General features: G+C 46.3%; 2 non-coding genes and 47 pseudogenes across 2 annotated transcripts; all 49 read right to left on the bottom strand.

Moving 5' to 3' along the window:
- Positions 1-38: 38 nt before the first annotated feature.
- On the bottom strand, positions 39-157 carry LOC140293685 (5S ribosomal RNA; annotated as a pseudogene).
- A 268-nt stretch (positions 158-425) lies between these two features.
- On the bottom strand, positions 426-534 carry LOC140297145 (5S ribosomal RNA; annotated as a pseudogene).
- A 269-nt stretch (positions 535-803) lies between these two features.
- LOC140273110 (5S ribosomal RNA) lies at positions 804-922 on the bottom strand (annotated as a pseudogene).
- Positions 923-1,585: 663 nt separating this feature from the next.
- On the bottom strand, positions 1,586-1,704 carry LOC140300880 (5S ribosomal RNA; annotated as a pseudogene).
- Positions 1,705-1,973: 269 nt separating this feature from the next.
- LOC140301463 (5S ribosomal RNA) lies at positions 1,974-2,092 on the bottom strand (annotated as a pseudogene).
- Positions 2,093-2,361: 269 nt separating this feature from the next.
- On the bottom strand, positions 2,362-2,480 carry LOC140302564 (5S ribosomal RNA; annotated as a pseudogene).
- A 269-nt stretch (positions 2,481-2,749) lies between these two features.
- On the bottom strand, positions 2,750-2,868 carry LOC140293686 (5S ribosomal RNA; annotated as a pseudogene).
- Positions 2,869-3,136: 268 nt separating this feature from the next.
- On the bottom strand, positions 3,137-3,245 carry LOC140296859 (5S ribosomal RNA; annotated as a pseudogene).
- A 269-nt stretch (positions 3,246-3,514) lies between these two features.
- On the bottom strand, positions 3,515-3,633 carry LOC140273117 (5S ribosomal RNA; annotated as a pseudogene).
- A 663-nt stretch (positions 3,634-4,296) lies between these two features.
- On the bottom strand, positions 4,297-4,415 carry LOC140300881 (5S ribosomal RNA; annotated as a pseudogene).
- Positions 4,416-4,684: 269 nt separating this feature from the next.
- LOC140301467 (5S ribosomal RNA) lies at positions 4,685-4,803 on the bottom strand (annotated as a pseudogene).
- Positions 4,804-5,072: 269 nt separating this feature from the next.
- LOC140299560 (5S ribosomal RNA) lies at positions 5,073-5,191 on the bottom strand (annotated as a pseudogene).
- Positions 5,192-5,460: 269 nt separating this feature from the next.
- On the bottom strand, positions 5,461-5,579 carry LOC140283618 (5S ribosomal RNA; annotated as a pseudogene).
- Positions 5,580-6,225: 646 nt separating this feature from the next.
- On the bottom strand, positions 6,226-6,344 carry LOC140283851 (5S ribosomal RNA; annotated as a pseudogene).
- Positions 6,345-7,381: 1,037 nt separating this feature from the next.
- On the bottom strand, positions 7,382-7,500 carry LOC140301396 (5S ribosomal RNA; annotated as a pseudogene).
- Positions 7,501-7,766: 266 nt separating this feature from the next.
- On the bottom strand, positions 7,767-7,884 carry LOC140294389 (5S ribosomal RNA; annotated as a pseudogene).
- A 269-nt stretch (positions 7,885-8,153) lies between these two features.
- LOC140291210 (5S ribosomal RNA) lies at positions 8,154-8,277 on the bottom strand (annotated as a pseudogene).
- Positions 8,278-8,546: 269 nt separating this feature from the next.
- Positions 8,547-8,664, bottom strand: LOC140289556 (5S ribosomal RNA; annotated as a pseudogene).
- Positions 8,665-8,933: 269 nt separating this feature from the next.
- On the bottom strand, positions 8,934-9,052 carry LOC140296422 (5S ribosomal RNA). The gene has a single exon (XR_011912962.1). It is a non-coding gene; the product is annotated as a 5S ribosomal RNA (ribosomal RNA).
- A 269-nt stretch (positions 9,053-9,321) lies between these two features.
- On the bottom strand, positions 9,322-9,445 carry LOC140291596 (5S ribosomal RNA; annotated as a pseudogene).
- Positions 9,446-10,092: 647 nt separating this feature from the next.
- On the bottom strand, positions 10,093-10,211 carry LOC140273124 (5S ribosomal RNA; annotated as a pseudogene).
- A 269-nt stretch (positions 10,212-10,480) lies between these two features.
- LOC140299320 (5S ribosomal RNA) lies at positions 10,481-10,599 on the bottom strand (annotated as a pseudogene).
- A 269-nt stretch (positions 10,600-10,868) lies between these two features.
- On the bottom strand, positions 10,869-10,987 carry LOC140279779 (5S ribosomal RNA; annotated as a pseudogene).
- Positions 10,988-11,256: 269 nt separating this feature from the next.
- Positions 11,257-11,375, bottom strand: LOC140301987 (5S ribosomal RNA; annotated as a pseudogene).
- A 642-nt stretch (positions 11,376-12,017) lies between these two features.
- Positions 12,018-12,136, bottom strand: LOC140298251 (5S ribosomal RNA). The gene has a single exon (XR_011913915.1). It is a non-coding gene; the product is annotated as a 5S ribosomal RNA (ribosomal RNA).
- A 272-nt stretch (positions 12,137-12,408) lies between these two features.
- LOC140295856 (5S ribosomal RNA) lies at positions 12,409-12,527 on the bottom strand (annotated as a pseudogene).
- A 269-nt stretch (positions 12,528-12,796) lies between these two features.
- On the bottom strand, positions 12,797-12,915 carry LOC140289083 (5S ribosomal RNA; annotated as a pseudogene).
- A 269-nt stretch (positions 12,916-13,184) lies between these two features.
- On the bottom strand, positions 13,185-13,303 carry LOC140295857 (5S ribosomal RNA; annotated as a pseudogene).
- A 269-nt stretch (positions 13,304-13,572) lies between these two features.
- On the bottom strand, positions 13,573-13,691 carry LOC140301027 (5S ribosomal RNA; annotated as a pseudogene).
- A 269-nt stretch (positions 13,692-13,960) lies between these two features.
- Positions 13,961-14,079, bottom strand: LOC140319721 (5S ribosomal RNA; annotated as a pseudogene).
- A 269-nt stretch (positions 14,080-14,348) lies between these two features.
- On the bottom strand, positions 14,349-14,467 carry LOC140314115 (5S ribosomal RNA; annotated as a pseudogene).
- A 269-nt stretch (positions 14,468-14,736) lies between these two features.
- Positions 14,737-14,855, bottom strand: LOC140290668 (5S ribosomal RNA; annotated as a pseudogene).
- A 269-nt stretch (positions 14,856-15,124) lies between these two features.
- LOC140291956 (5S ribosomal RNA) lies at positions 15,125-15,243 on the bottom strand (annotated as a pseudogene).
- A 272-nt stretch (positions 15,244-15,515) lies between these two features.
- On the bottom strand, positions 15,516-15,634 carry LOC140278092 (5S ribosomal RNA; annotated as a pseudogene).
- A 651-nt stretch (positions 15,635-16,285) lies between these two features.
- LOC140291311 (5S ribosomal RNA) lies at positions 16,286-16,404 on the bottom strand (annotated as a pseudogene).
- A 269-nt stretch (positions 16,405-16,673) lies between these two features.
- Positions 16,674-16,792, bottom strand: LOC140304631 (5S ribosomal RNA; annotated as a pseudogene).
- Positions 16,793-17,440: 648 nt separating this feature from the next.
- LOC140279169 (5S ribosomal RNA) lies at positions 17,441-17,559 on the bottom strand (annotated as a pseudogene).
- A 272-nt stretch (positions 17,560-17,831) lies between these two features.
- Positions 17,832-17,950, bottom strand: LOC140295858 (5S ribosomal RNA; annotated as a pseudogene).
- A 269-nt stretch (positions 17,951-18,219) lies between these two features.
- Positions 18,220-18,338, bottom strand: LOC140301028 (5S ribosomal RNA; annotated as a pseudogene).
- A 269-nt stretch (positions 18,339-18,607) lies between these two features.
- On the bottom strand, positions 18,608-18,726 carry LOC140277802 (5S ribosomal RNA; annotated as a pseudogene).
- Positions 18,727-18,998: 272 nt separating this feature from the next.
- LOC140295859 (5S ribosomal RNA) lies at positions 18,999-19,117 on the bottom strand (annotated as a pseudogene).
- A 269-nt stretch (positions 19,118-19,386) lies between these two features.
- LOC140301029 (5S ribosomal RNA) lies at positions 19,387-19,505 on the bottom strand (annotated as a pseudogene).
- A 269-nt stretch (positions 19,506-19,774) lies between these two features.
- LOC140284775 (5S ribosomal RNA) lies at positions 19,775-19,893 on the bottom strand (annotated as a pseudogene).
- A 648-nt stretch (positions 19,894-20,541) lies between these two features.
- LOC140279172 (5S ribosomal RNA) lies at positions 20,542-20,660 on the bottom strand (annotated as a pseudogene).
- Positions 20,661-20,932: 272 nt separating this feature from the next.
- Positions 20,933-21,051, bottom strand: LOC140295860 (5S ribosomal RNA; annotated as a pseudogene).
- Positions 21,052-21,320: 269 nt separating this feature from the next.
- On the bottom strand, positions 21,321-21,439 carry LOC140301030 (5S ribosomal RNA; annotated as a pseudogene).
- A 269-nt stretch (positions 21,440-21,708) lies between these two features.
- On the bottom strand, positions 21,709-21,827 carry LOC140277813 (5S ribosomal RNA; annotated as a pseudogene).
- Positions 21,828-22,099: 272 nt separating this feature from the next.
- On the bottom strand, positions 22,100-22,218 carry LOC140295861 (5S ribosomal RNA; annotated as a pseudogene).
- Positions 22,219-22,487: 269 nt separating this feature from the next.
- LOC140301031 (5S ribosomal RNA) lies at positions 22,488-22,606 on the bottom strand (annotated as a pseudogene).
- Positions 22,607-22,676: the final 70 nt, after the last annotated feature.

The following is a 22,676-nucleotide window of genomic DNA, read 5'->3' on the forward strand; positions in this document are numbered from 1 at the left end:
GCAACAAAAGACATGCAGGTGGTCGAGAGAAGACAAAAAGCTTACAGCACCTGGTATTACCAAGCAGTCTCCCATTTAAGTACTAACCAGGCCCAACCCTACTTGGCTTCCGAGATCAGACGAGGTCTGTCATGTTCAGGGTGGTGTGGCCGTAAGCAACAATGTCTGTGACAAATGTGCATTATATAGGTACTGGAATCATACGGTTCCTCTATGTAACCAGATAATTGCAGAGAAAAGCTGACTTGTAGTGGGCACATCTTCTTCCCTGACGTGATTATTCTCTGCAGCTGAAACTGAGACTCTCAGATTACTTCGTGTCTGCCAACAAAGCAGCAGCAGCTGAAGATGACAACTTCCTCATGTGTCACAGGGTGATCAGACGTTGCAACAAAAGACATGCAGGTGGTTGAGAGAAGAGAAAAAGCTTAAAGCACCTGGTATTCCCAGGCAGTCTACCATCCAAGTACTAACCAGGCCCAAACCTGCTTGGTTTCCGAGATCGGGCTTATTCAGGGTGGTGTGGCTGTAAGCAACAATATTTGTGACAAATGTGCCTTATATAAGTACTGGAATCATACACTTCCTCTATGTAACCAGATAATTGCCGAGAAAGGCTGACTTGTAGTGGGCACATCTTCTTCCCTGATGTGATTATTCTCTGCAGCTGAAACTAAGACTCTCAGATCACTTTGTGTCTGCCAACAAAGCAGCAGCAGCTGAAGATGACCAACTTCCTCATGTGTCACAGGGTGATCAGACGTTGCAACAAAAGACATGCAGGTGGTAGAGAGAAGAGAAAAAGCTTACAGCACCTGGTATTCCAAAGCAGTCTCCCATCTAAGTACTAACCAGGCCCAACCGTGCTTGGCTTCCGAGATCGGACAAGGTCGGATATGTTCAGGGTGGTGTGGCCGTAAGCAACAAAGTCTGTGACAAATGTGCATTATATAGGTACTGGAATCATACAGTTCCTCTATGTAACCAGATAATTGCCAAGAAAGGCTGATGTGTAGTGGGCATATCTTCTTCCCTGATGTGATTATTCTCTGCAGCTGAAACTGAGACTCTCAGATCACTTTGTGTCTGCCAACAAAGAAGCAGCAGCAGCTGAAGATGACCAACTTCCTCATGTGTCACAGGGTGATCAGACGTTGCAACAAAAGACATTCAGGTGGTCCAGAGAAGAGAAAAAGCTTACAGCACCTGGTATTCCCAAGCAGTCTCCCATTGAAGTACGAACCAGACCCAACCCTGCTTGGCTTCCAGGATAAGACAAGGTGGGGCTTATTCAGGGTGGTGTGGCGGTAAGCAACAATATTTGTTACAAATGTGAATTATATAGGTACTGGAATCATACACTTCCTCTATGAAACCAGACAATTGCCGAGAAAGGCTGATGTGTAGTGGGCATATCATCTTCTCTGATGTGATCATTCTCTTCAGCTGAAACTGAGACTCTCAGATCACTTCGTGTCTGCCAACAAAGCAGCAGCAGCAGCTGAAGATGACCAACTTCCTCATGTGTCACAGGGTGATCAGACGTTGCAACAAAACACATGCAGGTGGTAGAGAGAAGAGAAAAAGCTTACAGCACCTGGTATTCCCAAGAGGTCTCCCACCCAAGTACTAACCAGGCCCAACACTGCTTGGCTTCCGAGATCAGACGAGGTCAGGCAAATTCAGGGTGGTGTGGCCGTAAGTAACAATGTCTGTGACAAATGTGCATTATATAAGTACAGGAATCATACGGTTCCTCTATGTAACCAGATAATTGATGAGAAAGGCTGATGTGTAGTGGGCACATCTTCTTCCCTGACGTGATTATTCTCTTCAGCTGAAACTGAGACTCTGAGTTCACTTCGTGTTTGCCAACAAAGCAGCAGCAGCTGAAGATCACCAACTTCCTCATGTGTCACAGGGTGATCAGACGTTGCAACAAAAGACATGCAGGTGGTTGAGAGAAGAGAAAAAGCTTACAGCACCTGGTATTCCCAAGCGGTCTCCCATCCAAGTACTAAACAGGCACAACCCTGCTTGGCTTCCGAGATCAGACAAGGTCGGGCATATTCAGGGTGGTTTGGCCGTAAGCGACAATGTCTGTGACAAATGTGCATTATATAGGTACTGGAATCATACGGTTCCTCTATGCAACCAAATAATTGCAGAGAAAAGCTGACTTGTAGTGGGCACATCTTCTTCTCTGATGTGATTATTCTCTCCAGCTGAAACTGAGACTCTCAGATTACCTCATGTCTGCCAAGAAAGCAGCAGGAGCTGAAGATGACCAACTTCCTCATGTGTCACAGGGTGATCAGACGTTGCAACAAAAGACATGCAGGTGGTCGAGAGAAGACAAAAAGCTTACAGCACCTGGTATTCCCAAGCAGTCTCCCATTTAAGTACTAACCAGGCACAACCCTGCTTGGCTTCCGAGATCAGACGAGGTCAGGTATATTCAGGGTGGTTTGGCCGTAAGCGACAATGTCTGTGACAAATGTGCATTATATAGGTACTGGAATCATACGGTTCCTCTATGCAACCAAATAATTGCAGAGAAAAGCTGACTTGTAGTGGGCACATCTTCTTCTCTGATGTGATTATTCTCTCCAGCTGAAACTGAGACTCTCAGATTACCTCATGTCTGCCAAGAAAGCAGCAGGAGCTGAAGATGACCAACTTCCTCATGTGTCACAGGGTGATCAGACGTTGCAACAAAAGACATGCAGGTGGTCGAGAGAAGACAAAAAGCTTACAGCACCTGGTATTACCAAGCAGTCTCCCATTTAAGTACTAACCAGGCCCAACCCTACTTGGCTTCCGAGATCAGACGAGGTCTGTCATGTTCAGGGTGGTGTGGCCGTAAGCAACAATGTCTGTGACAAATGTGCATTATATAGGTACTGGAATCATACGGTTCCTCTATGTAACCAGATAATTGCAGAGAAAAGCTGACTTGTAGTGGGCACATCTTCTTCCCTGACGTGATTATTCTCTGCAGCTGAAACTGAGACTCTCAGATTACTTCGTGTCTGCCAACAAAGCAGCAGCAGCTGAAGATGACAACTTCCTCATGTGTCACAGGGTGATCAGACGTTGCAACAAAAGACATGCAGGTGGTTGAGAGAAGAGAAAAAGCTTAAAGCACCTGGTATTCCCAGGCAGTCTACCATCCAAGTACTAACCAGGCCCAAACCTGCTTGGCTTCCGAGATCGGGCTTATTCAGGGTGGTGTGGCTGTAAGCAACAATATTTGTGACAAATGTGCCTTATATAAGTACTGGAATCATACACTTCCTCTATGTAACCAGATAATTGCCGAGAAAGGCTGACTTGTAGTGGGCACATCTTCTTCCCTGATGTGATTATTCTCTGCAGCTGAAACTAAGACTCTCAGATCACTTTGTGTCTGCCAACAAAGCAGCAGCAGCTGAAGATGACCAACTTCCTCATGTGTCACAGGGTGATCAGACGTTGCAACAAAAGACATGCAGGTGGTAGAGAGAAGAGAAAAAGCTTACAGCACCTGGTATTCCAAAGCAGTCTCCCATCTAAGTACTAACCAGGCCCAACCGTGCTTGGCTTCCGAGATCGGACAAGGTCGGATATGTTCAGGGTGGTGTGGCCGTAAGCAACAAAGTCTGTGACAAATGTGCATTATATAGGTACTGGAATCATACAGTTCCTCTATGTAACCAGATAATTGCCAAGAAAGGCTGATGTGTAGTGGGCATATCTTCTTCCCTGATGTGATTATTCTCTGCAGCTGAAACTGAGACTCTCAGATCACTTTGTGTCTGCCAACAAAGAAGCAGCAGCAGCTGAAGATGACCAACTTCCTCATGTGTCACAGGGTGATCAGACGTTGCAACAAAAGACATTCAGGTGGTCCAGAGAAGAGAAAAAGCTTACAGCACCTGGTATTCCCAAGCAGTCTCCCATTGAAGTACGAACCAGACCCAACCCTGCTTGGCTTCCAGGATAAGACAAGGTGGGGCTCATTCAGGGTGGTGTGGCGGTAAGCAACAATATTTGTTACAAATGTGAATTATATAGGTACTGGAATCATACACTTCCTCTATGAAACCAGACAATTGCCGAGAAAGGCTGATGTGTAGTGGGCATATCATCTTCTCTGATGTGATCATTCTCTTCAGCTGAAACTGAGACTCTCAGATCACTTCGTGTCTGCCAACAAAGCAGCAGCAGCAGCTGAAGATGACCAACTTCCTCATGTGTCACAGGGTGATCAGACGTTGCAACAAAACACATGCAGGTGGTAGAGAGAAGAGAAAAAGCTTACAGCACCTGGTATTCCCAAGAGGTCTCCCACCCAAGTACTAACCAGGCCCAACACTGCTTGGCTTCCGAGATCAGACGAGGTCAGGCAAATTCAGGGTGGTGTGGCCGTAAGTAACAATGTCTGTGACAAATGTGCATTATATAAGTACAGGAATCATACGGTTCCTCTATGTAACCAGATAATTGATGAGAAAGGCTGATGTGTAGTGGGCACATCTTCTTCCCTGACGTGATTATTCTCTTCAGCTGAAACTGAGACTCTGAGTTCACTTCGTGTTTGCCAACAAAGCAGCAGCAGCTGAAGATCACCAACTTCCTCATGTGTCACAGGGTGATCAGACGTTGCAACAAAAGACATGCAGGTGGTTGAGAGAAGAGAAAAAGCTTACAGCACCTGGTATTCCCAAGCGGTCTCCCATCCAAGTACTAAACAGGCACAACCCTGCTTGGCTTCCGAGATCAGACAAGGTCGGGCATATTCAGGGTGGTTTGGCCGTAAGCGACAATGTCTGTGACAAATGTGCATTATATAGGTACTGGAATCATACGGTTCCTCTATGCAACCAAATAATTGCAGAGAAAAGCTGACTTGTAGTGGGCACATCTTCTTCTCTGATGTGATTATTCTCTCCAGCTGAAACTGAGACTCTCAGATTACCTCATGTCTGCCAAGAAAGCAGCAGGAGCTGAAGATGACCAACTTCCTCATGTGTCACAGGGTGATCAGACGTTGCAACAAAAGACATGCAGGTGGTCGAGAGAAGACAAAAAGCTTACAGCACCTGGTATTCCCAAGCAGTCTCCCATTTAAGTACTAACCAGGCACAACCCTGCTTGGCTTCCGAGATCAGACGAGGTCGGGTATATTCAGGGTGGTTTGGCCGTAAGCGACAATGTCTGTGACAAATGTGCATTATATAGGTACTGGAATCATACGGTTCCTCTATGCAACCAAATAATTGCAGAGAAAAGCTGATGTGTAGTGGGCACATCTTCTTCTCTGATGTGATTATTCTCTCCAGCTGAAACTGAGACTCTCAGATTACCTCATGTCTGCCAAGAAAGCAGCAGGAGCTGAAGATGACCAACTTCCTCATGTGTCACAGGGTGATCAGACGTTGCAACAAAAGACATGCAGGTGGTCGAGAGAAGAGAAAAAGCTTACAGCACCTTGTATTCCCAAGCGGTCTCCCATCCAAGTACTAACCAGGCCCAACCCTACTTGGCTTCCGAGATCAGACGAGGTCTGTCATGTTCAGGGTGGTGTGGCCGTAAGCAACAATGTCTGTGACAAATGTGCATTATATAGGTACTGGAATCATACGGTTCCTCTATGTAACCAGATAATTGCAGAGAAAAGCTGACTTGTAGTGGGCACATCTTCTTCCCTGACGTGATTATTCTCTGCAGCTGAAACTGAGACTCTCAGATTACTTCGTGTCTGCCAACAAAGCAGCAGCAGCTGAAGATGACAACTTCCTCATGTGTCACAGGGTGATCAGACGTTGCAACAAAAGACATGCAGGTGGTTGAGAGAAGAGAAAAAGCTTGAAGCACCTGGTATTCCCAGGCAGTCTACCATCCAAGTACTAACCAGGCCCAAACCTGCTTGGCTTCCGAGATCGGGCTTATTCAGGGTGGTGTGGCTGTAAGCAACAATATTTGTGACAAATGTGCCTTATATAAGTACTGGAATCATACACTTCCTCTATGTAACCAGATAATTGCAGAGAAAGGCTGACTTGTAGTGGGCACATCTTCTTCCCTGATGTGATTATTCTCTGCAGCTGAAACTAAGACTCTCAGATCACTTTGTGTCTGCCAAGAAAGCAGCAGGAGCTGAAGATGACCAACTTCCTCATGTGTCACAGGGTGATCAGACGTTGCAACAAAAGACATGCAGGTGGTCAAGAGAAGACAAAAAGCTTACAGCACCTGGTATTCCCAAGCAGTCTCCCATTTAAGTACTAACCAGGCCCAACCCTACTTGGCTTCCGAGATCAGACGAGGTCTGTCATGTTCAGGGTGGTGTGGCCGTAAGCAACAATGTCTGTGACAAATGTGCATTATATAGGTACTGGAATCATACGGTTCCTCTATGTAACCAGATAATTGCAGAGAAAAGCTGACTTGTAGTGGGCACATCTTCTTCCCTGACGTGATTATTCTCTGCAGCTGAAACTGAGACTCTCAGATTACTTCGTGTCTGCCAACAAAGCAGCAGCAGCTGAAGATGACAACTTCCTCATGTGTCACAGGGTGATCAGACGTTGCAACAAAAGACATGCAGGTGGTTGAGAGAAGAGAAAAAGCTTGAAGCACCTGGTATTCCCAGGCAGTCTACCATCCAAGTACTAACCAGGCCCAAACCTGCTTGGCTTCCGAGATCGGGCTTATTCAGGGTGGTGTGGCTGTAAGCAACAATATTTGTGACAAATGTGCCTTATATAAGTACTGGAATCATACACTTCCTCTATGTAACCAGATAATTGCAGAGAAAGGCTGACTTGTAGTGGGCACATCTTCTTCCCTGATGTGATTATTCTCTGCAGCTGAAACTAAGACTCTCAGATCACTTTGTGTCTGCCAACAAAGCAGCAGCAGCTGAAGATGACCAACTTCCTCATGTGTCACAGGGTGATCAGACGTTGCAACAAAAGACATTCGGGTGGTCCAGAGAAGAGAAAAAGCTTACAGCACCTGGTATTCCCAAGCAGTCTCCCATTGAAGTACGAACCAGACCCAACCCTGCTTGGCTTCCAGGATAAGACAAGGTGGGGCTTATTCAGGGTGGTGTGGCGGTAAGCAACAATATTTGTTACAAATGTGAATTATATAGGTACTGGAATCATACACTTCCTCTATGAAACCAGACAATTGCCGAGAAAGGCTGATGTGTAGTGGGCATATCATCTTCTCTGATGTGATCATTCTCTTCAGCTGAAACTGAGACTCTCAGATCACTTCGTGTCTGCCAACAAAGCAGCAGCAGCAGCTGAAGATGACCAACTTCCTCATGTGTCACAGGGTGATCAGACGTTGCAACAAAACACATGCAGGTGGTAGAGAGAAGAGAAAAAGCTTACAGCACCTGGTATTCCCAAGCGGTCTCCCACCCAAGTACTAACCAGGCCCAACACTGCTTGGCTTCCGAGATCAGACGAGGTCAGGCAAATTCAGGGTGGTGTGGCCGTAAGTAACAATGTCTGTGACAAATGTAAATTATATAAGTACAGGAATCATACGGTTCCTCTATGTAACCAGATAATTGATGAGAAAGGCTGATGTGTAGTGGGCACATCTTCTTCCCTGACGTGATTATTCTCTTCAGCTTAAACTGAGACTCTCAGATCACTTAGTGTTTGCCAACAAAGCAGCAGCTGAAGATGACCAACTTCCTCATGTGTCACAGGGTGATCAGACGTTGCAACAAAAGACATGCAGGTGGTTGAGAGAAGAGAAAAAGCTTACAGCACCTGGTATTCCCAAGCAGTCTTCCATCAAGTACTAACCAGGCCCAAACCTGCTTGGCTTTCGAGATCAGACGAGGTCTGGCATATTCAGGGTGGTTTGGCCGTAAGCGACAATGTCTGTGACAAATGTGCATTATATAGGTACTGGAATCATACGGTTCCTCTATGCAACCAAATAATTGCAGAGAAAAGCTGACTTGTAGTGGGCACATCTTCTTCTCTGATGTGATTATTCTCTCCAGCTGAAACTGAGACTCTCAGATTACCTCATGTCTGCCAACAAAGCAGCAGGAGCTGAAGATGACCAACTTCCTCATGTGTCACAGGGTGATCAGACGTTGCAACAAAAGACATGCAGGTGGTAGAGAGAAGAGAAAAAGCTTACAGCACCTGGTATTCCCAAGCAGTCTCCCACCCAAGTACTAACCAGGCACAACCCCGCTTGGCTTCAGAGATCGGACGAGGTCGGGCATATTATATTCAGGGTGGTGTGGCCGTAAGCGACAATCTCTGTGACAAATGTGCATTATATAGGTACTGGAATCATACGGTTCCTCTATGTAACCAGATAATTGCAGAGAAAGGCTTATGTGTAGTGGGCACATCTTCTTCCCTGACGTGATTATTCTCTGCAGCTGAAACTGAGACTCTCAGATCACTTCGTGTCTGTCAACAAAGCAGCAGAAGCTGAAGATGACCAACTTCCTCATGTGTCACAGGGTGATCAGACGTTGCAACAAAAGACATTCAGGTGGTCCAGAGAAGAGATAAAGCTTACAGCACCTGGTATTCCCAAGCAGTCTCCCACCCAAGTACTAACCAGGCCAACCGTGCTTGGCTTCCGAGATCAGACGAGGTCAGGCATGTTCAGGGTGGTGTGGCCGTAAGCGACAATGTCTGTGACAAATGTGCATTATATAGGTACTGGAATCATACGGTTCCTCTATGTAACCAGATAATTGCAGAGAAAGGCTTATGTGTAGTGGGCACATCTTCTTCCCTGACGTGATTATTCTCTGCAGCTGAAACTGAGACTCTCAGATCACTTTGTGTCTGCCAACAAAGCAGCAGCAGCTGAAGATGACCAACTTCCTCATGTGTCACAGGGTGATCAGACGTTGCAACAAAAGACATGCAGGTGGTTGAGAGAAGAGAAAAAGCTTACAGCACCTGGTATTCCCAAGCGGTCTCCCATCCAAGTACTAACCAGGCACAACCCTGCTTGGCTTCCGAGATCAGACGAGGTCGGGCATATTCAGGGTGGTTTGGCCGTAAGCGACAACGTCTGTGACAAATGTGCATTATATAGGTACTGGAATCATACGGTTCCTCTATGCAACCAAATAATTGCAGAGAAAAGCTGATGTGTAGTGGGCATATCTTCTTCCCTGATGTGATTATTCTCTCCAGCTGAAACTGAGACTCTCAGATCACTTTGTGTCTGCCAACAAAGCAGCAGCAGCTGAAGATGACCAACTTCCTCATGTGTCACAGGGTGATCAGACGTTGCAACAAAAGACATGCAGGTGGTAGAGAGAAGAGAAAAAGCTTACAGCACCTGGTATTCTCAAGCAGTCTCCCACCCAAGTACTAACCAGGCACAACCCCGCTTGGTTTCAGAGATCGGACGAGGTCGGGCATATTATATTCAGGGTGGTGTGGCCGTAAGCGACAATCTCTGTGACAAATGTGCATTATATAAGTACTGGAATCATACGGTTCCTCTATGTAACCAGATAATTGCAGAGAAAGGCTTATGTGTAGTGGGCACATCTTCTTCCCTGACGTGATTATTCTCTGCAGCTGAAACTGAGACTCTCAGATCACTTCGTGTCTGCCAACAAAGCAGCAGCAGCTGAAGATGACCAACTTCCTCATGTGTCACAGGGTGATCAGACGTTGCAACAAAAGACATGCAGGTGGTAGAGAGAAGAGAAAAAGCTTAAAGCACCTGGTATTCCCAGGCAGTCTACCATCCAAGTACTAACCAGGCCCAAACCTGCTTGGCTTCCGAGATCTGGCTTATTCAGGGTGGTGTGGCTGTAAGCAACAATATATGTGACAAATGTGCCTTATATAAGTACTGGAATCATACACTTCCTCTATGTAACCAGATAATTGCCGTGAAAGGCTGACTTGTAGTGGGCACATCTTCTTCCCTGATGTGATTATTCTCTGCAGCTGAAACTGAGACTCTCAGATCACTTTGTGTCTGCCAACAAAGCAGCAGCAGCTGAAGATGACCAACTTCCTCATGTGTCACAGGGTGATCAGACGTTGCAACAAAAGACATGCAGGTGGTAGGGAGAAGAGAAAAAGCTTACAGCACCTGGTATTCCAAAGCAGTCTCCCATCTAAGTACTAACCAGGCCCAACCGTGCTTGGCTTCCGAGATCGGACAAGGTCGGATATGTTCAGGGTGGTGTGGCCGTAAGCAACAAAGTCTGTGACAAATGTGCATTATATAGGTACTGGAATCATACAGTTCCTCTATGTAACCAGATAATTGCCGAGAAAGGCTGATGTGTAGTGGGCATATCTTCTTCCCTGATGTGATTATTCTCTCCAGCTGAAACTGAGACTCTCAGATCACTTTGTGTCTGCCAACAAAGCAGCAGCAGCTGAAGATGACCAACTTCCTCATGTGTCACAGGGTGATCAGACGTTGCAACAAAAGACATGCAGGTGGTAGAGAGAAGAGAAAAAGCTTACAGCACCTGGTATTCCCAAGCAGTCTCCCACCCAAGTACTAACCAGGCCCAAACCTGCTTGGCTTCCGAGATCAGACGTGGTCAGGCATATTCAGGGTGGTGTGGCCGTAAGCAACCATAACTGTGACAAATGTGCATTATATAGGTACTGGAATCATACAGTTCCTCTATGTAACCAGATAATTGCCGAGAAAAGCTGATGTGTAGCGGGCATATCATCTTCTCTGATGTGATCATTCTCTGACACTGAAACTGAGACTCTCAGATCACTTCGTGTCAGCCAACAAAGCAGCAGCAGCTGAAGATGACCAACTTCTTCATGTGTCACAGAGTGATCAGACGTTGCAACAAAAGACATGCAGGTGGTAGAGAAAAGAGAAAAAGCTTACAGCACCTGGTTTTCCCAAGCGGTCTCCCACCCAAGTACTAACCAGACCAAACCCTGCTTGGCTTCCGAGATCTGACGAGGTCAGGCAAATTCAGGGTGGTGTGGCCGTAAGTAACAATGTCTGTGACAAATGTGCATTATATAAGTACAGGAATCATACGGTTCCTCTATGTAACCAGATAATTGCTGAGAAAGGCTGATGTGTAGTGGGCACATCTTCTTCCCTGACGTGATTATTCTCTTCAGCTGAAACTGAGACTCTCAGATCACTTCGTGTCTGCCAACAAAGCAGCAGCAGCTGAAGATGACCATCTTCCTCATGTGTCACAGGGTGATCAGATGTTCCAACAAAACACATGCAGGTGGTAGAGAGAAGAGAAAAAGCTTACAGCACCTGGTATTCCCAAGCAGTCTCCCATCCAAGTACTAACCAGGCCCAACCCTGCTTGGCTTCCAAGATCAGACGAGGTCAGGCATGTTCAGGGTGGTGAGGCCGTAAGCAACAATGTCTCTGACAAATGTGCATTATATAGGTACTGGAATCATACGGTTCCTCTATGCAACCAGATAATTGCCGAGAAAGGCTGATGTGTAGCGGGCATATCATCTTCTCTGATGTGGTCATTCTCTGCAACTTAAACTGAGACTCTCAGATCACTTCGTGTCTGCCAACAAAGCAGCAGCAGCTGAAGATGACCACCTTCCTCATGTGTCACAGGGTGATCAGACGTTGCAACAAAAGACATGCAGGTGGTAGAGAGAAGAAAAAAAGCTTACAGCACCTCGTAATCCCAAGAGGTCTCCCATTCAATTGCTAACCAGGCCCAACCCTCCTTGGCTTCCGAGATCAGACATGTTCAGGTTCGTGTAAATAACAATCTCTATGACAAATGTGCATTATATAGGAAATTGGAATCATATGGTTCCTCTATGTAACCAGATAATTGCAGAGAAAGGCTGATATGTAGTGGGCACATCTTGTTCCCTGACGTGATAATTCTCTCCAGCTGAAAATGAGACTCTCAGATCACTTCGTGTCTGCCAACAAAGCAGCAGCAGCTGAAGATTACTAACTTCCTCATGTGTCACAGGGTGATCAGACGTTGCAACAAAAGACATGCAGGTGGTTGAGAGAAGAGAAAAAGCTTACAGCACCTGGTATTCCCAAGTGGTCTCCCATCCAAGTACTAACCAGGTCCAACCCTGCTTGGCTTCCGAGATCAGACGAGGTCAGGTTTATTCAGGGTGGTGTGGCCGTAAGTAACAAAATCTGTGAAAAATGTGCAGTATATAAGTACTGGAATCATACACTTCCTCTATGCAACCAGATAATTGCCGAGAAAGGCTAACTTGTAGTGGGCACATCTTCTTCCCTGATGTGATTATTCTCTGCAGCTGAAACTGAGACTCTCAGATCACTTCGTGTCTGCCAACAAAGCAGCAGCAGCTGCTGAAGATGACCAACTTCCTCATGTGTCACAGGATGATCAGACGTTGCAACAAAAGACATGCAGGTGGTAGACAGAAGAGAAGAAGCTTACAGCAACTGGTATTCCCAAGCGGACTCCCATCCAAGTACTAACCAGGACCAACCGTGCTATAATTCCGAGATCAGACAAGGTCGGGCATGTTCAGGGTGGTGTGGCCGTAAGCAACAATGTCTCTGACAAATGTGCATTATATAGGTACTGGAATCATACGGTTCCTCTATGTAACCAGATAATTGCTGAGAAAGGCTGATGTGTAGTGGGCACATCTTCTTCCCTGACGTGATTATTCTCTTCAGCTGAAACTGAGACTCTCAGATCACTTCGTGTCTGCCAACAAAGCAGCAGCAGCTGAAGATGACCACCTTCCTCATGTGTCACAGGGTGATCAGACGTTGCAACAAAAGACATTCAGGTGGTAGAGAGAAGAGAAAAAGCTTAGAGCACCTGGTATTCCCAAGTGGTCTCCCATCCAAGTACTAAACAGGCCCAACCCTGCTTTGCTTCCAAGATCAGAGGAGGTCTGGTTTATTCAGGGTGGTGTGGCCGTAAGCAACAATATCTGTGACAAATGTGCATTATATAAGTACTGGAACCATACACTTCCTCTATGTAACCAGATAATTGCCGAGAAAGGCTAACTTGTAGTGGGCACATCTTCTTCCCTGATGTGATTATTCTCTCCAACTGAAAATGAGACTCTCAGATCACTTCGTGTCTGCCAACAAAGCAGCAGCAGCTGAAGATGACCACCTTCCTCATGTGTCACAGGATGATCAGACGTTGCAACAAAAGACATGCAGGTGGTAGAGAGAAGAGAAGAAGCTTACAGCAACTGGTATTCCCAAGCGGACTCCCATCCAAGTACTAACCAGGACCAACCGTGCTATAATTCCGAGATCAGACAAGGTCGGGCATGTTCAGGGTGGTGTGGCCGTAAGCAACAATGTCTCTGACAAATGTGCATTATATAGGTACTGGAATCATACGGTTCCTCTATGCAACCAGATAATTGCCGAGAAAGGCTGATGTGTAGCGGGCATATCATCTTCTCTGATGTGATCATTCTCTGCAACTGAAACTGAGACTCTCAGATCACTTCGTGTCTGCCAACAAAGCAGCAGAAGCTGAAGATGACCACCTTCCTCATGTGTCACAGGGTGATCAGACGTTGCAACAAAAGACATGCAGGTGGTAGAGAGAAGAGAAGAAGCTTACAGCACCTGGTATTCCCAAGCAGTCTCCCATCCAAGTACTAACCAGGACCAACCCTGCTTGGCTTCTGAGATCAGACGAGGTCGGGCATGTTCAGGGTGGTGTGGCCGTAAGCAACAATGTATCTGACAAATGTGCATTATATAGGCACTGGAATCATACGGTTCCTCTATGCAACCAGATAATTGCCGAGAAAGGCTGATGTGTAGCGGGTGTATCATCTTCTCTGATGTGATCATTCTCTGCAACTGAAACTGAGACTCTCAGATCACTTCGTGTCTGCCAACAAAGCAGCAGCAGCTGAAGATGACCACCTTCCTCATGTGTCACAGGGTGATCAGACATTGCAACAAAAGACATGCAGGTGGTCGAGAGAAGAGAAAAAGCTTACAGCACCTGGTATTCCCAAGAGGTCTTCCATCCAAGTACTAAGCACGCCCAACCCTCCTTGGCTTCCGAGATCAGACGAGGTCGGGTATGTTCAGGGTGGTGTGGCCGTAAGCAACCATAACTGTGACAAATGTGCATTATATAGGTACTGGAATCATACAGTTCCTCTATGTAACCAGATAATTGCCGAGAAAAGCTGATAAGTAGTGGGCACATCTTCTTCCCTGACGTGATTATTCTCTTGAGCTGAAAGTGAGACTCTCAGATCACTTTGTGTCTGCCAACAAAGCAGCAGAAGCTGAAGATGACCAACTTCCTCATGTGTCACAGGGTGATCAGACATTGCAACAAAAGACATGCAGGTGGTAGAGAGAAGAGAAAAAGCTTACAGCAACTGGTATTCCCAAGAGGTCTTCCATCCAAGTACTAACCAGGCCCAACCCTGCTTGGCTTCCGAGATCAGACGAGGTCGGGCATGTTCAGGGTTGTGTGGCCGTAAGCAACAATGTCTCTGACAAATGTGCATTATATAGGTACTGGAATCATACGGTTCCTCTATGCACCCAGATAATTGCAGAGAAAGGCTGATGTGTAGCGGGCATATCATCTTCTCTGATGTGATCATTCTCTGCAACTGAAACTGAGACTCTCAGATCACTTCGTGTCAGCCAACAAAGCAGCAGCAGCTGAAGATGACCAACTTCCTCATGTGTCACAGGGTGATCAGACGTTGCAACAAAAGACATGCAGGTGGTAGAGAGAAGAGAAAAAGCTTACAGCACCTGGTATTCCCAAGAGGTCTTCCATCCAAGTACTAACCACGCCCAACCCTCCTTGGCTTCCAAGATCAGACGAGGTCGGGCATATTAAGGGTGGTGCGGCCGTAAGTAACAATCTCCGTGACAAATGTGCATTATATAGGTACTGGAGTCATACACTTCCTCTATGTAACCAGATAATTGCAGAGAAAGGCTGATATGTAGTGGGCACATCTTCTTCCCTGACGTGATAATTCTCTCCAGCTGAAAATGAGACTCTCAGATCACTTTGTGTCTGCCAACAAAGCAGCAGCAGCTGAAGATGACCAACTTCCTCATGTGTCAAAGGGTGATCAGACGTTGCAACAAAAGACATGCAGGTGGTAGAGAGAAGAGAAAAAGCTTAGAGCACCTGGTATTCCCAAGCTGTCTCCCATCCAAGTACTAACCAGGCCCAAACCTGCTTGACTTCCAAGATCAGACGAGGTCGGGCTTATTCAGGGTGGTGTGGCCGTAAGCAACAATATCTGTGACAAATGTGCATTATATAGGTACTGGAATCATACACTTCCTCTATGTAACCAGATAATTGCCGAGAAAGGCTGACTTGTAGTGGGCACATCTTCTTCCCTGATGTGATTATTCTCTGCAGCTGAAATTGAGACTCTCAGATCACTTCGTGTCTGCCAACAAAGAAGCAGCAGCAGCTGAAGATGACCAACTTCCTCATGTGTCACAGGGTGATCAGACGTTGCAACAAAAGACATGCAGGTGGTCGAGAGAAGACAAAAAGCTTACAGCTCCTGGTATTCCCAAGCGGTCTCCCATTTAAGTACTAACCAGGCCCAACCGTCCTTGGTTACCGAGATCAGACGAGGTCGGGCATGTTCAGGGTGGTGTGGCCGTAAGCAACAATGTCTCTGACAAATGTGCATTATATAGGTACTGGAATCATACGGTTCCTCTATGCAACCAGATAATTGCCGAGAAAGGCTGAAGTGTAGCGGGCATATCATCTTCTCTGATGTGGTCATTCTCTGCAACTTAAACTGAGACTCTCAGATCACTTCGTGTCTGCCAACAAAGCAGCAGCAGCTGAAGATGACCATCTTCCTCATGTGTCACAGGGTGATCAGACGTTGCAACAAAAGACATGCAGGTGGTAGAGAGAAGAAAAAAAGTTTACAGCACCTCGTAATCCCAAGAGGTCTCCCATTCAATTACTAACCAGGCCCAACCCTCCTTGGCTTCCGAGATCAGACATGTTCAGGTTGGTGTGGCCGTAAATAACAATCTCTGTGACAAATGTGCATTATATAGGCAATTGGAATCATATGGTTCCTCTATGTAACCAGATAATTGCAGAGAAAGGCTGATATGTAGTGGGCACATCTTGTTCCCTGACGTGATAATTCTCTCCAGCTGAAACTGAGACTCTCAGATCACTTCGTGTCTGCCAACAAAGCAGCAACAGCTGCTGAAGATGACCAACTTCCTCATGTGTCACAGGATGATCAGACGTTGCAACAAAAGACATGCAGGTGGTTGAGAGAAGACAAAAAGCTTATAGCACCTGGTATTCCCAAGCGGTCTCCCACCCAAGTACTAACCAGACCAAACCCTGCTTGGCTTCCGAGATCAGACGAGGTCAGGCAAATTCAGGGTGGTGTGGCCGTAAGTAACAATGTCTGTGACAAATGTGCATTATATAAGTACAGGAATCATACGGTTCCTCTATGTAACCAGATAATTGCTGAGAAAGGCTGATGTGTAGTGGGCACATCTTCTTCCCTGACGTGATTATTCTCTTCAGCTGAAACTGAGACTCTCAGATCACTTCGTTTTTTCCAACAAAGCAGCAGCAGCTGAAGATGACCACCTTCCTCATGTGTCAAAGGGTGATCAGACGTTGCAACAAAACACATGCAGGTGGTAGAGAAAAGAGAAAAAGCTTACAGCACCTGGTATTCCCAAGCAGTCCCCCATCCAAGTACTAACCAGGCCCAACCCTGCTTGGCTTCCAAGATCAGACGAGGTCAGGCATGTTCAGGGTGGTGAGGCCGTAAGCAACAATGTCTTTGACAAATGTGCATTATATAGGTACTGGAATCATACGGTTCCTCTATGCAACCAGATAATTGCCGAGAAAGGCTGATGTGTAGCGGGCATATCATCTTCTCTGATGTGGTCATTCTCTGCAACTTAAACTGAGACTCTCAGATCACTTCGTGTCTGCCAACAAAGCAGCAGCAGCTGAAGATGACCACCTTCCTCATGTGTCACAGGGTGATCAGACGTTGCAACAAAAGACATGCAGGTGGTAGAGAGAAGAAAAAAAGCTTACAGCACCTCGTAATCCCAAGAGGTCTCCCATTCAATTACTAACCAGGCCCAACCCTCCTTGGCTTCCGAGATCAGACATGTTCAGGTTGGTGTGGCCGTAAATAACAATCTCTGTGACAAATGTGCATTATATAGGCAATTGGAATCATATGGTTCCTCTATGTAACCAGATAATTGCAGAGAAAGGCTGATATGTAGTGGGCACATCTTGTTCCCTGACGTGATAATTCTCTCCAGCTGAAAATGAGACTCTCAGATCACTTCGTGTCTGCCAACAATGCAGCAGCAGCTGAAGATTACTAACTTCCTCATGTGTCACAGGGTGATCAGACGTTGCAACAAAAGACATGCAGGTGGTTGAGAGAAGAGAAAAAGCTTACAGCACCTGGTATTCCCAAGTGGTCTCCCATCCAATTACTAACCAGGTCCAACCCTGCTTGGCTTCCGAGATCAGACAAGGTCAGGTTTATTCAGGGTGGTGTGGCCGTAAGTAACAATATCTGTGAAAAATGTGCAGTATATAAGTACTGGAATCATACACTTCCTCTATGCAACCAGATAATTGCCGAGAAAGGCTAACTTGTAGTGGGCACATCTTCTTCCCTGATGTGATTATTCTCTGCAGCTGAAACTGAGACTCTCAGATCACTTCGTGTCTGCCAACAAAGCAGCAGCAGCTGCTGAAGATGACCAACTTCCTCATGTGTCACAGGATGATCAGACGTTGCAACAAAAGACATGCAGGTGGTAGAGAGAAGAGAAGAAGCTTACAGCAACTGGTATTCCCAAGCGGACTCCCATCCAAGTACTAACCAGGACCAACCGTGCTATAATTCCGAGATCAGACAAGGTCGGGCATGTTCAGGGTGGTGTGGCCGTAAGCAACAATGTCTCTGACAAATGTGCATTATATAGGTACTGGAATCATACGGTTCCTCTATGCAACCAGATAATTGCCGAGAAAGGCTGATGTGTAGCGGGCATATCATCTTCTCTGATGTGATCATTCTCTGCAACTGAAACTGAGACTCTCAGATCACTTCGTGTCTGCCAACAAAGCAGCAGCAGCTGAAGATGACCACCTTCCTCATGTGTCACAGGGTGATCAGACGTTGCAACAAAAGACATGCAGGTGGTAGAGAGAAGAGAAGAAGCTTACAGCACCTGGTATTCCCAAGCAGTCTCCCATCCAAGTACTAACCAGGACCAACCCTGCTTGGCTTCTGAGATCAGACGAGGTCGGGCATGTTCAGGGTGGTGTGGCCGTAAGCAACAACATATCTGACAAATGTGCATTATATAGGCACTGGAATCATATGGTTCCTCTATGTAACCAGATAATTGCCGAGAAAGGCTGATATGTATTGGGTACATCTTCTTCCCTGACGTGATAATTCTCTCCAACTGAAAATGAGACTCTCAGATCACTTCGTGTCTGCCAACAAAGCAGCAGCAGCTGAAGATGACCACCTTCCTCATGTGTCACAGGGTGATCAGACGTTGCAACAAAAGACATTCAGGTGGTAGAGAGAAGAGAAAAAGCTTAGAGCACCTGGTATTCCCAAGTGGTCTCCCATCCAAGTACTAAACAGGCCCAACCCTGCTTTGCTTCCAAGATCAGACGAGGTCTGGTTTATTCAGGGTGGTGTGGCCGTAAGCAACAATATCTGTGACAAATGTGCATTATATAAGTACTGGAACCATACACTTCCTCTATGTAACCAGATAATTGCCGAGAAAGGCTAACTTGTAGTGGGCACATCTTCTTCCCTGATGTGATTATTCTCTGCAGCTGAAACTGAGACTCTCAGATCACTTCGTGTCTGCCAACAAAGCAGCAGCAGCTGCTGAAGATGACCAACTTCCTCATGTGTCACAGGATGATCAGACGTTGCAACAAAAGACATGCAGGTGGTAGAGAGAAGAGAAGAAGCTTACAGCAACTGGTATTCCCAAGCGGACTCCCATCCAAGTACTAACCAGGACCAACCGTGCTATAATTCCGAGATCAGACAAGGTCGGGCATGTTCAGGGTGGTGTGGCCGTAAGCAACAATGTCTCTGACAAATGTGCATTATATAGGTACTGGAATCATACGGTTCCTCTATGCAACCAGATAATTGCCGAGAAAGGCTGATGTGTAGTGGGCATATCATCTTCTCTGATGTGATCATTCTCTGCAACTGAAACTGAGACTCTCAGATCACTTCGTGTCTGCCAACAAAGCAGCAGCAGCTGAAGATGACCACCTTCCTCATGTGTCACAGGGTGATCAGACGTTGCAACAAAAGACATGCAGGTGGTAGAGAGAAGACAAGCAGCTTACAGCACCTGGTATTCCCAAGCAGTCTCCCATCCAAGTACTAACCAGGACCAACCCTGCTTGGCTTCTGAGATCAGACGAGGTCGGGCATGTTCAGGGTGGTGTGGCCGTAAGCAACAATGTATCTGACAAATGTGCATTATATAGGCACTGGAATCATATGGTTCCTCTATGCAACCAGATAATTGCCGAGAAAGGCTGATGTGTAGCGGGTGTATCATCTTCTCTGATGTGATCATTCTCTGCAACTGAAACTGAGACTCTCAGATCACTTCGTGTCTGCCAACAAAGCAGCAGCAGCTGAAGATGACCACCTTCCTCATGTGTCACAGGGTGATCAGACATTGCAACAAAAGACATGCAGGTGGTCGAGAGAAGAGAAAAAGCTTACAGCACCTGGTATTCCCAAGAGGTCTTCCATCCAAGTACTAAGCACGCCCAACCCTCCTTGGCTTCCGAGATCAGACGAGGTCGGGTATGTTCAGGGTAGTGTGGCCGTAAGCAACAATGTCTTTGACAAATGTGCATTATATAGGTACTGGAATCATACGGTTCCTCTATGCAACCAGATAATTGCCGAGAAAGGCTGATGTGTAGCGGGCATATCATCTTCTCTGATGTGGTCATTCTCTGCAACTTAAACTGAGACTCTCAGATCACTTCGTGTCTGCCAACAAAGCAGCAGCAGCTGAAGATGACCACCTTCCTCATGTGTCACAGGGTGATCAGACGTTGCAACAAAAGACATGCAGGTGGTAGAGAGAAGAAAAAAAGCTTACAGCACCTCGTAATCCCAAGAGGTCTCCCATTCAATTACTAACCAGGCCCAACCCTCCTTGGCTTCCGAGATCAGACATGTTCAGGTTGGTGTGGCCGTAAATAACAATCTCTGTGACAAATGTGCATTATATAGGCAATTGGAATCATATGGTTCCTCTATGTAACCAGATAATTGCAGAGAAAGGCTGATATGTAGTGGGCACATCTTGTTCCCTGACGTGATAATTCTCTCCAGCTGAAAATGAGACTCTCAGATCACTTCGTGTCTGCCAACAATGCAGCAGCAGCTGAAGATTACTAACTTCCTCATGTGTCACAGGGTGATCAGACGTTGCAACAAAAGACATGCAGGTGGTTGAGAGAAGAGAAAAAGCTTACAGCACCTGGTATTCCCAAGTGGTCTCCCATCCAATTACTAACCAGGTCCAACCCTGCTTGGCTTCCGAGATCAGACAAGGTCAGGTTTATTCAGGGTGGTGTGGCCGTAAGTAACAATATCTGTGAAAAATGTGCAGTATATAAGTACTGGAATCATACACTTCCTCTATGCAACCAGATAATTGCCGAGAAAGGCTAACTTGTAGTGGGCACATCTTCTTCCCTGATGTGATTATTCTCTGCAGCTGAAACTGAGACTCTCAGATCACTTCGTGTCTGCCAACAAAGCAGCAGCAGCTGCTGAAGATGACCAACTTCCTCATGTGTCACAGGATGATCAGACGTTGCAACAAAAGACATGCAGGTGGTAGAGAGAAGAGAAGAAGCTTACAGCAACTGGTATTCCCAAGCGGACTCCCATCCAAGTACTAACCAGGACCAACCGTGCTATAATTCCGAGATCAGACAAGGTCGGGCATGTTCAGGGTGGTGTGGCCGTAAGCAACAATGTCTCTGACAAATGTGCATTATATAGGTACTGGAATCATACGGTTCCTCTATGCAACCAGATAATTGCCGAGAAAGGCTGATGTGTAGCGGGCATATCATCTTCTCTGATGTGATCATTCTCTGCAACTGAAACTGAGACTCTCAGATCACTTCGTGTCTGCCAACAAAGCAGCAGCAGCTGAAGATGACCACCTTCCTCATGTGTCACAGGGTGATCAGACGTTGCAACAAAAGACATGCAGGTGGTAGAGAGAAGAGAAGAAGCTTACAGCACCTGGTATTCCCAAGCAGTCTCCCATCCAAGTACTAACCAGGACCAACCCTGCTTGGCTTCTGAGATCAGACGAGGTCGGGCATGTTCAGGGTGGTGTGGCCGTAAGCAACAACATATCTGACAAATGTGCATTATATAGGCACTGGAATCATATGGTTCCTCTATGTAACCAGATAATTGCCGAGAAAGGCTGATATGTATTGGGTACATCTTCTTCCCTGACGTGATAATTCTCTCCAACTGAAAATGAGACTCTCAGATCACTTCGTGTCTGCCAACAAAGCAGCAGCAGCTGAAGATGACCACCTTCCTCATGTGTCACAGGGTGATCAGACGTTGCAACAAAAGACATTCAGGTGGTAGAGAGAAGAGAAAAAGCTTAGAGCACCTGGTATTCCCAAGTGGTCTCCCATCCAAGTACTAAACAGGCCCAACCCTGCTTTGCTTCCAAGATCAGACGAGGTCTGGTTTATTCAGGGTGGTGTGGCCGTAAGCAACAATATCTGTGACAAATGTGCATTATATAAGTACTGGAACCATACACTTCCTCTATGTAACCAGATAATTGCCGAGAAAGGCTAACTTGTAGTGGGCACATCTTCTTCCCTGATGTGATTATTCTCTGCAGCTGAAACTGAGACTCTCAGATCACTTCGTGTCTGCCAACAAAGCAGCAGCAGCTGCTGAAGATGACCAACTTCCTCATGTGTCACAGGATGATCAGACGTTGCAACAAAAGACATGCAGGTGGTAGAGAGAAGAGAAGAAGCTTACAGCAACTGGTATTCCCAAGCGGACTCCCATCCAAGTACTAACCAGGACCAACCGTGCTATAATTCCGAGATCAGACAAGGTCGGGCATGTTCAGGGTGGTGTGGCCGTAAGCAACAATGTCTCTGACAAATGTGCATTATATAGGTACTGGAATCATACGGTTCCTCTATGCAACCAGATAATTGCCGAGAAAGGCTGATGTGTAGTGGGCATATCATCTTCTCTGATGTGATCATTCTCTGCAACTGAAACTGAGACTCTCAGATCACTTCGTGTCTGCCAACAAAGCAGCAGCAGCTGAAGATGACCACCTTCCTCATGTGTCACAGGGTGATCAGACGTTGCAACAAAAGACATGCAGGTGGTAGAGAGAAGACAAGCAGCTTACAGCACCTGGTATTCCCAAGCAGTCTCCCATCCAAGTACTAACCAGGACCAACCCTGCTTGGCTTCTGAGATCAGACGAGGTCGGGCATGTTCAGGGTGGTGTGGCCGTAAGCAACAATGTATCTGACAAATGTGCATTATATAGGCACTGGAATCATATGGTTCCTCTATGCAACCAGATAA

The sequence above is a fragment of the Leuresthes tenuis genome, unplaced genomic scaffold (assembly GCF_036924035.1).
Source record: "Leuresthes tenuis unplaced genomic scaffold, fLeuTen1.0.hap1 SCAF_1, whole genome shotgun sequence".
In the NCBI taxonomy this organism is placed as follows: Eukaryota; Metazoa; Chordata; class Actinopteri; order Atheriniformes; family Atherinopsidae; genus Leuresthes; species Leuresthes tenuis.